The sequence below is a fragment of the Cucumis melo genome, chromosome 7 (assembly GCF_025177605.1).
Source record: "Cucumis melo cultivar AY chromosome 7, USDA_Cmelo_AY_1.0, whole genome shotgun sequence".
NCBI classification, from domain to species: Eukaryota; Viridiplantae; Streptophyta; class Magnoliopsida; order Cucurbitales; family Cucurbitaceae; genus Cucumis; species Cucumis melo.
In genome coordinates, this window is record NC_066863.1 from 13,350,438 (window position 1) to 13,364,269 (window position 13,832).

General features: G+C 33.7%; 1 long non-coding RNA gene across 2 annotated transcripts; it reads right to left on the reverse strand.

Moving 5' to 3' along the window:
• Positions 1-4,082: 4,082 nt before the first annotated feature.
• On the reverse strand, positions 4,083-11,248 carry LOC127150291 (uncharacterized). 2 transcript variants are annotated; one of them, XR_007822541.1, is made up of 5 exons: positions 10,957-11,244; positions 10,634-10,753; positions 10,402-10,525; positions 10,255-10,317; positions 4,083-4,363 (listed from the first exon to the last, which is right to left on the reverse strand). It is a non-coding gene; the product is annotated as an uncharacterized LOC127150291 (long non-coding RNA). The 2 variants fall into 2 exon arrangements; XR_007822542.1 differs by lacking the exon at positions 4,083-4,363 and adding an exon at positions 9,405-9,760 and having other exon boundaries at positions 10,957-11,248.
• Between the last annotated feature and the right edge of the window lie 2,584 nt (positions 11,249-13,832).

Consider the following 13,832-nt stretch of genomic DNA (forward strand, 5'->3'; position numbering starts at 1 on the left):
TTCTACTGCGATAAGGTAAGCGACGCAGTGAGAATAGTTAGCGAGGAAGAAGCATGTGTTGGATGCTAAGAACTAGGTGTTTATCGTAGTAATGCAGAAAGAAGTACCTACGCTTAAGGGGGTGTGGAAAAGAAGTTGATATCCCGTTGAAATGACTAGACAACTCACTGTGGAATGTAAATGTATGTTGCTTCCTGAGAAGATAGAGCGAATTAGACGATTAAAGAGCTTAATTTTTCAAGGAGATAAGGTCAAGCATATAAGGTTGGCATCTTAAGGAAATGTCCAATCATTGCTGATATTTAGGCTATGTAGCGAGATTGGGTTGACTGCATGACATGACGAATCGGTAAGGTGACATGTGTAAAGCTTGGAAGTGACCCTTGGATGTGAAAGGACACTATAAATAGGGCCTAAGACTACAGGAAAAATGAGTTTTTTTTTTATATGTTAAATACTTTGAAATATTATAAGAGAAAGCTCCGAGTGTTGAACAGCTGGTCGAGGGAATTGCTAGACGAGAAGAGAAGGCTAAAAGCAGATAAGGAAGAAGTTGAGGCTAACTATTTTCATGAGTAATTTTTCATAAATAAAACGAGTATCTTTGTGAAAAATCTTTGTAACAAATGATTGTTTTGAGTAAATTTTAGAAGCAAAATATTTGTGAATCTTTCAGCATTAGAAAAAATGTTTTAGGAATGATTTTCATAAATAGTTAATTAATATTGTGTTTTTAAACTTGATAAGTAAAAGATGTATTTTATTGATGATTGTTTTAAAGGATTATTTCGTTGATGTTTATTGCATGATTTTGTTAGTACGGTGATTTATGTGAGGAAAGGAAGCTGAGATGCTAGCCTTTCTGTATGCTGATTGTAATGATTGTATGACTTGAAAAGGATGACATTTATCATAAGACACTGGTGGAAATCCCAGGTAACTCGCGTGATGCTGGTGGAATGAGAATTTCAAGTCCAGGCGAGGGGGAATCCTAAGTCGTGGAGAGACGTCATGTGCTAGTGTTGGATGCTAGTTGAATGTGAATCTCAGATCTAGGGTATGAGACACTGGTAGAATGTGAATTCTAGGTCTGAGAAACGATTGAATGTGCTAAGACGCTAGTGGAAATCTTAGGTTACTCGCCTGACGATGGTTGAATGTGAATCCCACGTCCAGACGAGGGGAGAATCTCAGGTTCTGATGATGAGTTTGGAATGCATGATGACTTAAGCCCGTGAAACTTATTTGCACTTGTTGAGATTATAGTTTGATCGATTGTGGTTTGATGCGATGAGAACCATACGTTTTATGAACTGGCCTTGTTCTCGTTATATGTGAAGTTGTTGTATTCCCCAAAGGGTATTTCTCAAACCTATCACTTAGTAAGTCCATTTGACTTACATTATAAGTTTTCCTTCCTTAGGTCATCAGGCGTTGGAGTTAAGTAAAAGATGGATCTTAGGCGTGAAAGCCAAGTAAATGAGGGAAGGTAGGGTTGTTATAAAAACTTGTGCGACGTGAGAGTCGTGTCATCTTATCTCGCGTTTAAGGAGGCGATTAGTAAGTACATTACTCCAGAATGTCAGAGGCTCAGTTCAGAAGGAAGGTGAGTGCACACGTAAGTTGGTGAGGCAAGCCCAGGGAGCGAGAGAGGCAAAGAACTGAGTAAGGGAAAGGAAACTTTGAAGACTGTCTTCAAAGTTGGGGTTGTTGGGAGACCAAGATGAAGGAAGGAAAGAGAACTTTATACCTTTAGATACCCCGTCTCAAGAAGTAGCGTGAAGCGGTGAAGAAAGAAAATGAGTCTTATACTCCTGAATACCTTGACGCGATGAGTAGCACTTTGGTGGAAGAAGGAAGGCGTGAAGATTAGAACTTTGTTTTATTTTCATACTTGCAAGAAAAAGGGAATGTAGTGGTAATTTACGAACTCTGTGTAAAGTGTTAAGTTAATAAAGAATAGAAGTTTATTTGCTATGTAACATTATCTTTTGTGCTTATCATCTAGAATCTAAAAGTGATGAGAGCTAAGTGTTAAGTACTAGGTGACGGAGCTAAGTTTAAGAGTTTTTTTCGATGCAAAGAGGTGCGAAGGCCTCTAAGGTTCAAGTAAAGAACTTTGCGAAGAGACAAGTGAAAGGAGTTGTTCTGCTCACCAGGCGTCCGATGCGTCATCTCGCGGAGAGGTACGAGAAGTAAGTCTGGGTGGCACGTCCCTATCTAGTCGCATGGAGTGACAGTTAGGGCGAGATGTAACATAAATTCTTTTTAATATTGAATTCTTCAATTTACATTATTTGCAATTGAAACTAATCCAACCCCCTCCCCCCAGTTACCATCCAGTTGGAAGCAATAATTTGCTCGAGAAATTTATATGCTCCATGTGTTCGATCCAGACTTGCCACTAAGACTAGTTCTTGATGTATGATTCAATTAAATCATTTAATCAATTATTTGGGCGACGAAGTTCGTTTGATCAACGTGTTATTTAACACATCGGGAGATAGGAGAGAAATCTTGATTTCATTCTTAACGATGACAAGAGATACAGAAGTTTATCGCTTTTTATAATTAACTCCTGACACCTTTCTACGATGTCGAGAGTTTTCCATTACTTTCGACTCTCTATACTACTCGTTGGACTATATTATTTCTCCCAACTGTCTTTCCTTGAATGATGGTTTTGTGCATCACCAAATATCTTTTTTTTTTTTTTTTTGCAATGCATTATATCACTTTTAAAGGTATGAGTACCAATGATAGTTTTTCAAAAAGTCATAATTGATCTTCTAATAACAATAAATAATTGTCAAGAATAAGCAGCGACTGACAATTATAAACTGACGTATTCAAGTATACTATGACATGTTATCATTGTTATAAAGTCCTTTGAAGGAGTGCCTGAAAAAAAAAATAGGAATAATTAGGGGTATAACAACATTTTTAAGGGTCGTTTTGGAAAATGGCAAAACAACTTTTTTTTTTAACAAACTGTGTGTTTGCACGTGTATGGTTTTTTGTAAAATACCAAAATACCCCCATTCCCCAACTGTAATTATTTCATTTCTATAGTGTAATTAATTTGTCTTATAATTTAGGAGCCTTTAATTATATTTAATGTGGTAGAGATAAAGCAATCCATATAATAATTTCTTCCCTAATTTTTCGAGACTCAAGTAATTCATTCACCATTTTAACAACTTTTATTTAATTTTACTAATTTCAAAATAATCAAATTATAATTTTTATTTTGCAGAATCTCAATCATACCTTTTTCAATCAAAATAACCTTAATTGAATTTCAAAATAAAAAATTATTAGTTTTAGATTCAAAATTTAACCATCTCAACGATAAAAAATAAAAATTATTATTTTTCAATCTCAACGATAAATAAAAAAAATATTATTTTTTAAAATTGAAAAATCTCAATGATAGATTTTATAACCAAATAACCTTAATTGAATTTCAAAATAAAAAATTATTATTTCCCAAAATGTGAAAATCTCAACAATTTTTCAAAATGGGAGAATCTCCACCATAGATTTTATATAAAAATAACCTTAATTGAATTTCAAAATAAAAGAAATTATTATTTTATAAAATTTAAGGATCTCAACAATTTTTCAAAATTGGATAATCTCAACCATAACTTTTATATAAAAATAACCTTAATTGAATTTGAAAATAAAAAATTATTATTTTTCAAAATTGGAAAATCTCATGTTATCTCAAAATAACAATTAATTGGTTGAATCTCAAAATAACCAAATTATTATTTTGAATTTAGGAGAATCTCAACCATATTTTATTTTAAAATAACCTTAATTAAATTCAAAATAATCAAATTATTATTTTTTGAATTAGAGAATCCCAATTACTAACTAACCAATAATATACAAAACAATTTTCATATTTCAAAATAACATTTGAATTTGGGACATAGAAACCCTTTAATAATTAGCAAACTAAAATCTAGTTTTCATATTTGAACTTCTGTTACTTTTGAAATGTAACAACCAACTTTCCGGACTAAGCTGAGGTCACTACTCAGTACTAAGACTCGACCACAAAACACACAAACTCATAAAGGACCGGTTATGATTCATTAAAAACGTTTTATAATATTACAAAAGAAGTTTCGGGCCCTATTTTAAATCACAGTCACGAGAGTTTCAAAATACATTACTCAAATCATCAAACATAACTCACAAAACCAAATGTTCTAATCGTGACTCGATCTGACAATGAAAATGGAGAGTAACAAAAATACATCAGCGGAAGCATAAAGAAAACAATACGCGTCCATATGGCCTTCACGCATCCTTCTTGCCCCTCGTCGGTCTGCCCCTCGCTGTACCCTTACTGAAAAGTCAAAGAGGAAAAAGGGTGAGTATAAAATATACCCAGTAAGGGACCTACTACTGGGCCCGTTAGGGAACAACAGTTAACTTTCTATTTAGGGGTACCCTACATAAACAGTCTAGTGGTTCCATAGAACACACACATCAGTCTCGTGATCCCGAAGGATGAACGTATCAGTCTAGTAACCCCGAAGGATACACCTATCAGTCTAGTGACCCCGAAGGATGCACATATCAGTCTAGTGATCCCGAAGGATACACATATCAGTCTAGTGATCCCAAAGGATACACATATCTATCTAGTGATCCCAAAGGATACACATATCAGTAAGGTACACTACCCCATAGATGAAGCTAACCGTTACCCCTTAGTCCATCCTAAATCGTCTACAACAGTCACACTCCGACAACGTTCATATTACAATTTCGTCATTGACTTCGTCAGTCAGATAATATAGGTTTCAGATGACCATATCCTCAGTTGCTATATGCGTGTTCAATTTACACATCATTGTGATATCCTTTAGACCCAGTCAACTAGTCAAATCAGAATCGGACTCATAGTCCTTTCACGACGTAACTTCATATCCAATATCCAGACATTAGACTACAACATCACTAACCTTAAGACTTTAAAGTTCGTCGACATGCGATTCCAGTTCACAACCTAGCTCATTAACATAACTACAATACACAGAACATCCGGACATTGGTGTCTATCCGTAAGCAACTCATTACACACGATGCCACACAAGCTACAACTAGCGGTCATGTTACCTTTAATCAGACAAGAGCATGAAAGCGATATTTAATAGTCAAACATGCGTCAATTCATTTAGTACAGTTACGAACGTATAATCCCCTGTGGATTACTACGTTTCCAGCCTCGATCCGAGGTCCAGTAGTAGGAAATCCCTTACCTGAAACTTGGTTATGCCCCTTGATCGAGTCCACGCTCAATGAAACCACCTAAACGAAAACAGAAGGGTTTAAACGATGACACAAGTAAAAGTCGTTTTTAAATGATCCTAAGCAGCCTCCGTTGACTTACCCGAGAAAAGGAGAGCTATCTCCATTTAAGCCTGCTGCGGAACCCGAGAACTTGAACGTCAACTCCCTAATACATTTAAGGAACGAAAGGTAGGACTATGTCTTACTCCAAAATCTAAACTCAAACTGCTTATAGCAACATTAGGAAATTCACCAAAATAATCCTTACCGAAGACTCACCGTGACCCAAAGTAGAGGAAGGAAGGCTTAGGTGGCTCGGTGAACAGGGAGCTCGGCTTGGCTTGGAGGTGATTGGCTCGGCTCAGCTCGCGGCTTGGGTTGGCCAGTTCGCAGCTCGGCTCGGCTTGGATCGCAGCTCAGCTCGGCTTGGATCGCTTCTCGGCTCGACTTGGCTCCTGACTCGCGGCGCCGCTCAGCTCAGTCCTCGGCTTGACTCAACTCGTGACTCGGCTCGCGGCTCAGATCGCGGCGCGGCTCGACTCAATCTTCACGAATCAGATTGATAAAGGGTGGCTCGGGTCGGGTTGGTTGGTTGGCCCGATTCGAATCGCTTGAAGACGGGGCAACCACGATCGACTGGCTTTCTGGCGAATGACGGCGGTGGCTTTTCACGGACGACGCACGGAGGAGCGACGACCGATGTTCCGTAGAGAGACGACGAGCGGCGACAGATCCAACCTCGCGTCTCCATGGTTGTCGCGGCTCTGGCAGATCTGAAGGCCGGCCGAAGTCAAAAGGGGCCGGGGAGAGGAAGCTGCCTCACGCTGCTGTCGACGTTCGGCTGAGGCGGAGGCGACTGCTGGCGCTGACGATGAAGACGGTGGGGCTGAGTCGGGCGACGGTCGGGCGAGGAAGGAAGAGGGAGAAGACGGACGGACGCGGAAGAAGAAGAAGGCGGACGGGGGGGGGGGGGGGGGGGTCGTGTCGGCGCGCGTGCGTTAGGGCTTTTAAAAAAATATTATTATATATATATATATATATATTAAATAATAATAATAATAATAATAATAATAATAATAATAATAATAATAATAATAATAATAATAATAATGTAATAACATAATTAATAATAATAATAATATAATTTATATTATATTATTATTAATTTACACCATATTAATAAAAAAAATTCATACACTTCGATTTCTTTTTCTTCCTTCACCAAAACCAACAAAAAGAATTAACACCCAAAAAGTTTAATTTCCCCAAAATTTACATAAAATGACAAAAAATTTACCTCGAAGTATTGGGGGCGTTACATGAAATTTGAAGTTTTGGTCATGAATTCCAAACTTTTAAGAGTCTTGTTCAATGGTAGATGAGATGAAAACAATCGTTATCATAACTTCCATTTGGGTGAAGTGCATGTCTCATTGAACACATTTTTCAACCAGCTTGTTTATCTAATTCAATATAATCTTTTTCTCTCTGCCGAATATTTAATTTATCGAATTACATTGTATCGTGATGGTTGCAACAATCCTAATGTCATTACTATTGTTTAAGACAAATATGTGTTATGGTTATTGTCCCTAATTTTCGATTCCTCTCTGATCCTATTTCTGTTCTTGTCGACCATGTTCCATCTTGTTCATCAAATTTTCTTATTTCAATTTCCTCATCAGAAACTTCAAATTTCCCATCTAATGTCGTTGACTTAGTAGATTTGGATTCATGTGCTGTTAGACCTCTACATAAAAGAAGGTTCAACTTTTAGCAGCAAAGATGTCCAATCAAATTTCTCTTGAACTTTCTTGTAAAGACACTTCTTGTCAATGGTTTCTTAGATTTTCTATTTATAAGAAGTGTTCTTTATGAATTGTTCGGAAGTTTTATAATGTTCATAAATGTGCTATTAACATTGTAAAGAATTCTCATAGACATGCAACTTCATCGATAGTATTTGAGTCTATGAAGACATTATTCAATATGAATTTCAAAACTCCATATCGAACCTCAGATGTAATAAGCTTTATGAAAAAACAACATGGGGTTGATGTCAGTTAGAATAAAGCTTGGAGAGCCTGTGAGCTTGCATTAAACTCAGTGCGTGGGTCTCTAGAGTCATCATATACCTTGTTGCCTGCATTCTCCAACGCATTGATTGAAAATAATCCAGGTAAAGCTTTACTTTATAATTACAGTGTCATTAAATCATATTCAAAAAGTCTATCATACTTTTATTGACACGGGTACGTCTTACTTTATAATTACAGTGCTATTGCATCATTTGTATATACGTATTGTTACTTTTTTATGTAGGTACATATACAGCCCAAGATGAAAATGATGATGGTACATTCAAATACTATTTTATGGCTCTTGCTACTTCAATTCATGCATGGGAGTCTTGTTTTCCAATCATTTTAGTTGATGGTGCAACATTGAAGAACAAATTTTGTGGTACTATACTAGATGTATGCACGTTGGATGGTAACTCGAAAATTATTCCCCTTGCATTTGGTATAGTTGATTTTGAAAATGATGATTCTTGGTGTTGGTTTTTCCAAAATTTAAAAGCTGATCTTGTAATTGTGTTTAATGGTCATAAGAGTATTCCAAAGGCTATAAGTGTTGTCTACAATTCAGTTGAACATGGGTTGTGTTGTTTTCACACATTTAAGAATCTTAAATAAACTTACAAGTTAGCTCCAATTAAAGGACCATTCTATAGTTGTGCTAGGGCCTACACAACTATTGAGTATGAATATTACATGAAATAGTTAGATGATATTTCCCTTTTCATAAGGATTGAATTAGAAGGACTAGACAAACATAAGTGGTGCAGGGCATTTTGTACAAAAAAAGGTACAACTTGATGACCACGAATATATCGGAAAGTTTGAACAACGTTCTTAAGGATGCATATGTGCTAACTGTTATTGGCCTTTGTGAATTTATTCGAAGTTTGATTCAACGATGGTTTTATGTAGAAGGTGTGATAGAGAGGTATTAAGGGATAGCAAGTCAATGGATGTAAGTGATTTACTAGTTGTTTATATACTTAATTAATTTATTTCATGCTTATATTTCACATGTTTAAATTTTTGGTATTTTTATTACAGATATATCCCATTAACCAACATGAGTATGATGTCCATAGTGGTACCAAACATTATTTGGTCAACATTCTCACCAGGAATTGTTTCTCTCGTTGTTGGGATCTTGATGATATACCATGTTCCCATGCTTGCAATGTCTTATCTTTTTGGAGCCTTGAACTAGAATCATATACACATAATTTTTATCACATTTCCAATTCAATTTTATTATATAGCAAGGAGACTTGACCTATTGGTAATGTGCAACAAATTTCCAATCTATATAGTTCGAATGATGACGCTATACTTCGTCCCAAAGTCAAATGTCCATCTGGGAGACCAAGAAAAAAGAGGATCAAATCTTGCTTAGAGAATAAGAAGACAGTACGATGTTCTTGTTGTGGGGGTAATGGTCACATTTCAAGAGCATGTATAAATCCAATATCTCGTTGAGGTTGATTATTATTTTTTTTTTAATTTGCACATTCAACTATTGTTATTCATTTTGAATATTTATTAAGTACTTATGTTTTTCTCATGAATTTTGAGTTTAATTCTTATTCTTATTATTATTATTTTGCACTTTTAGCTATTGTTATTTGTTTGAAACGTTTAAGTACTTCTGAAATTTTTTTTTATATAAATTTTATTATGTTTATTATATATATACTTGAAATTTTATTTCCATTTATATTTACAAAAATAGTTACACTGTAATTATAGTGAAATAATGTTTCTGTGTATTTACCTTTTATGTAGTTTTAGGTAATAGCGGTTGTTTAATTGTATACTACTTTGTCAATGTTATTTGTTTCATGCGTAATTTGTTTCTCAACATTTGTTATCAATTTCAAATTAATTTATGATAGAAAGATAACTTTGTGTACATATATATATACATACACACACATACATATTGATAACAATAGTTCAAAGAAATTAAAATTAAAAATCAGTTGCATTAATTGTAGACAAAGGTTTTAAAGCTAAACAATTAAGTTTTGTGATCCGATGAAGAAATAAAACACTAATACGTTTTCTAAAGTATCAATGAAAACCAAGAAAAAAATAGATCAATGTTTTCAACGTCAAACTGACTTCATCATAAAGGAAATATGTATTTACTGATCACATCCCTTTATGCTTGACTCAAGTGAAGATCAAACGATAGTGCATACATGGGTACATTTTCTTTCTCTTTCAATCCTTCGAGCAACTTTCCCTTCATCGCATTGATCCGTATACCTCCCATTGATATGTTAGGTATTTTCCATAATTGTTCTGATTTTTTAGCTTTAAATCGATCCTTTTCTTATACTCTCTAATTCTTCTAGATTTGTACCTAACTATTAAAAAGCAATAAAAAAATTTCTTAGTACAAGTTTTAAACTATGTCAAGTGCATCAAAAACTCAATAATTATGATTTAAATTATTCAAACTTACATGTCGTAGGATATAATTTGCGTTGGCTTCAAGCTTAATTAAGTCAATATTATCCAATTTTCTTTTGACCATTTTCGTTGATTTGCTCGGTACTTTTTCCCTCAATTGGTATCTTTCATCTCGTTACTATGATCTTGCATTTTAAATAGCCTCACATTCACATCAAATAAATTTGCAGAGGGATCAAGCAAGAGGAATTATAATTTTGAATTTGACTCTTTGTAGACCAATGATGTGAACAATTACAACTATGTATGCTCTAATTTGTTGTTTCTAGGTCTTGAATTAATAGAATCTTGGTAGCTACTTGGAATTTTGCTGAAAAATCTCCTCTAAATCATTTATGTCTTGTTCCGAGCTCAAGGTATAATTAAAACATAATAAAAATACTAATACCTTGTTTTCTTCATTCATAACTTCTTTTCCCTTTCTTTTAACTTCTCCCAGTTGCTTTATACTCTGTAAAATAGTGCATGTATATTAGCTATATAGTATTTTCTACCAGATAAATGTGATTTAGATTTAAAATCATAATTTGTTTACCTTCGTCTTTGATCTTTTTTGTTGTTGCAGTCACACCACATATTACTTCAGATCTTTCTCTCTTTTTCATTCCTTTTAATTTCATTCTTTCAACTGACCCCACTTCCATTTGGGTGTTTATTTCCTGTATGAACAAACATAAACAACATAAGAGAATGAAATTTAGAACTACTTTTTTTCAACATTTTTTGTTTCATGTATGAACAAACATTTTCAATTAAAAACAGAATACCTCTTCAGAACTACATAAACTTTACATATATCTCCTCAGATTGTCTAGTTTCTCTTCCAGTAATCCTTGAAGCTCTCAATTGATTACTTCGTCTCATCATGATATTCTTCTATTTCATACCTTTTAATTATAGGGAAAAGAATCGTTTTAAAAGGATATATAATATCTTTGATTCAATTCTTTTCCAACAAAATAGGCTAGATTATTGAGTTTATTTTTAAAATAAAACATACCATAAATCTCGTGCAATTCAATTATTAAATAATTCAAATTATTAAAAAAAAATGGAATGAAAATATCTTATAAATTAAATGCATAAATACCGTAGATGCAAATGATTAAAAAATGGGAACAAAAATAGATAAATATCTTCGACACTTCTCTGTTGTTCTAAAGCTTCTTTCAATTTCTTCTTCTTTCAACTAAATGATAGAAAAAGAAGGAAGAAAGAAGAACCAAAAGACGGAAGAAGAAGGAAGAACTAAAAGACAGAAGAAGACGGACGAAAGAAGAACTAAAAGATCGAAGAAGGAGGAAGGAAAAAGGAAAAAGGAAAAAAATAATGAGAAAACAGTTATTAAGGGAGAACGAAAAAGGGTTTTAAGAAGACAGAAAAAGGGGAAAATAAGGGAGAAAAAAAAGGGTTTGAACGAAAAGAGGAATGAAGACAAAAAGACATAAAAAAATAAAGGAGAAAAGACAGAAAGAGAGAAGAAGAAGGAAGGAAAAATAATAAAGAAGTCAGAAAAATAATGGAAGTGAGAAGAAAAGGAGGGTTTGATGAGAGTGTAATTTTTTTTTTCTTTCTTTTTGCTTCTAAACATAGGGTGTATGGTTAATGTAGGGATATTATTGGTGTTTCATAATTCTTATATTTTTTATTATTTTTTTATTTGCCATTTAAAAAAAGCAATGATTTTGCTATTTTTCAAAGTCGCAATTTCAAAATTGCTATATATCTAGTTAGCCCTTGAAAATATTGCCTCCAAATAGAGATGTCTTTGCCACGGATCTTCATTATTTTTCTTGATGGATCCCATTTTTTTAATTGGATTGAACACTTGTTTGGGCTTTATAGACTTTAATACTATATTAGATAATATGAGGGTCCAACTCAAAATCTATTGGTAATGAGAGTAGTAACTCACTCGATTAATCTAATGTGAGATCCTCAACAATTACATTGTTTTGTAGATAATTTTCTCTAAATTCATCTATAAAGTGATATTAGGGACAAACTCACCAACATATTTTGACAATCTTATGAAATACTGTTCAATTTACACATAAACATAACTCTCTCATTACTCTACTTTTAGTTTCAATTCAAAAAGTCTTAGGTAAATGCAAATAATTATCTTCACTATATATATTGCCATAGGTCTTCCCTTTATCTAACAAATGAGAAATTTTTGGTTGCACCCCAATAATTGTAATTCATTCCTTCAAATGAAAAACCATGAAAACCTCCCCTCAAACATTCATTCATGTTTAACTTTTAACAACGCTAACTCCTTTTCTTTACCGTTGTGCATTCCTTGTCCACCGGTGTGCATTCCTTGTCTAATTAGCTTGACCATGTGTCACATTTACTTGTTTCTCTGAGGCACACTAACACAACTAAATGAAAGGAATATGAATCTGATATTGTTCCTGGGTAATCCTCACAATGATATGATATTTTCCATTGATATAAATAGTTGCCCACACTTATTTATTTGTTTATTTATATATATATATATATATATATATATATATATATATATATATATATATATTACTGACCGATATAAAATTTTGATCACACTCAGAACTAAACAAATAGTGAGGGTACACAAATACAAATTGATCATGAGTCACATCTGCAAGTCAGAACACGGAATGGCCAAAATAAAAAAGAATTCGAAAAGTTTAAGAATTGGAGACCAAAAGAAATTAAATCAAATATTCAATTAAAACTTTATTTTACCTTTTTCTTTTGTTTTCTTTTAAAAATGTGTATGGCCGAATTGTACGAAGTGACTGGGAGTTGGATGCATGTGAAGAAGACAAGTAAAAAGAAGTTTTTTTACTTTATTTTCTTACTTTTTATTTTTCAAAATAGATTATAAAAAAGAATAAGTAAGAATAGTTTTGGAGTTTGGAATAAATGGCAGAGACCCGTGATTTAATACTTTTGCTATCTCTGACTGACCAAATCCAAAACCCCAGGTGAGTATGCGATCTCTCAACTCAATCCAAATATATCATTTTCAATTTCCTCTTATGTTTCTTTGCCTCTTCCAACACTTCAAACACTTTTTATATCTAAAAGTAGATAACGATTTTCTATTCCATTATTATTCCAAACAACACTGATCAATGATAAATTTTAAATATATATTTTGAAGGAAATGACATAAGGGTCTGTAAAACAAAATGAAAATGGAACAGTATTGTGTTAACCAACCTATACTCTGCTGTTAAAGTCAATAAGGAGTTACACGTGAATATTGGTAGTAGAGCGTGGTGTAAATGTTTGTGGGTACCTCTTTGAGGAATGTTTTCTGTTGTTGCTATAGAATTTGTATTGTGTAACAAATGATTATGATCATGCTTGTCCCTATTTCAATTCATGAATTCGTTGATCCTACCAAAAATGATATAATTGATGTCTCACTTGCTTAGCTTACCACCAACACTTTCATGAATTGTCCCTTATGAACTTAGACCATTCAACTAACCCACAAAGATGCAAAAATCATCTTGGTTCTGCTAGGTGCTCCAAGGGAGTACTAGATCCTCCTTGGGTCTCACTCACATCGGCCTCCTAAGCCCAAGGCCATCAATAGCTATTATTGGTTTTAGTTGGGTCCCATTGTTTTGAGTATCCTAATCCTATTTTTCTCTCCTTAGACCCTATCTCAAGACTTTCTAATATATCTCAATAAATGTACTATACTAAATAACATATTCAATAACTTTCTTCTTGGGACACTACAAATTCAAAACAACATTGGTTAATGGTTTTGATTGAGTTTTGACTGATGAATCATTATTTAAGAATGACGTTGGGTATGTTTGAGGATGTTTGGTTGAGTTGACTATGATTTTTACTTAGGATTTTTAGGAAGGTAAATGGCTCTTTTGATGATGGTGTTAGAGCCGGTTGGATATGTATTTTATGCTTGATTATCATATGTATATGTATAGTGATGGT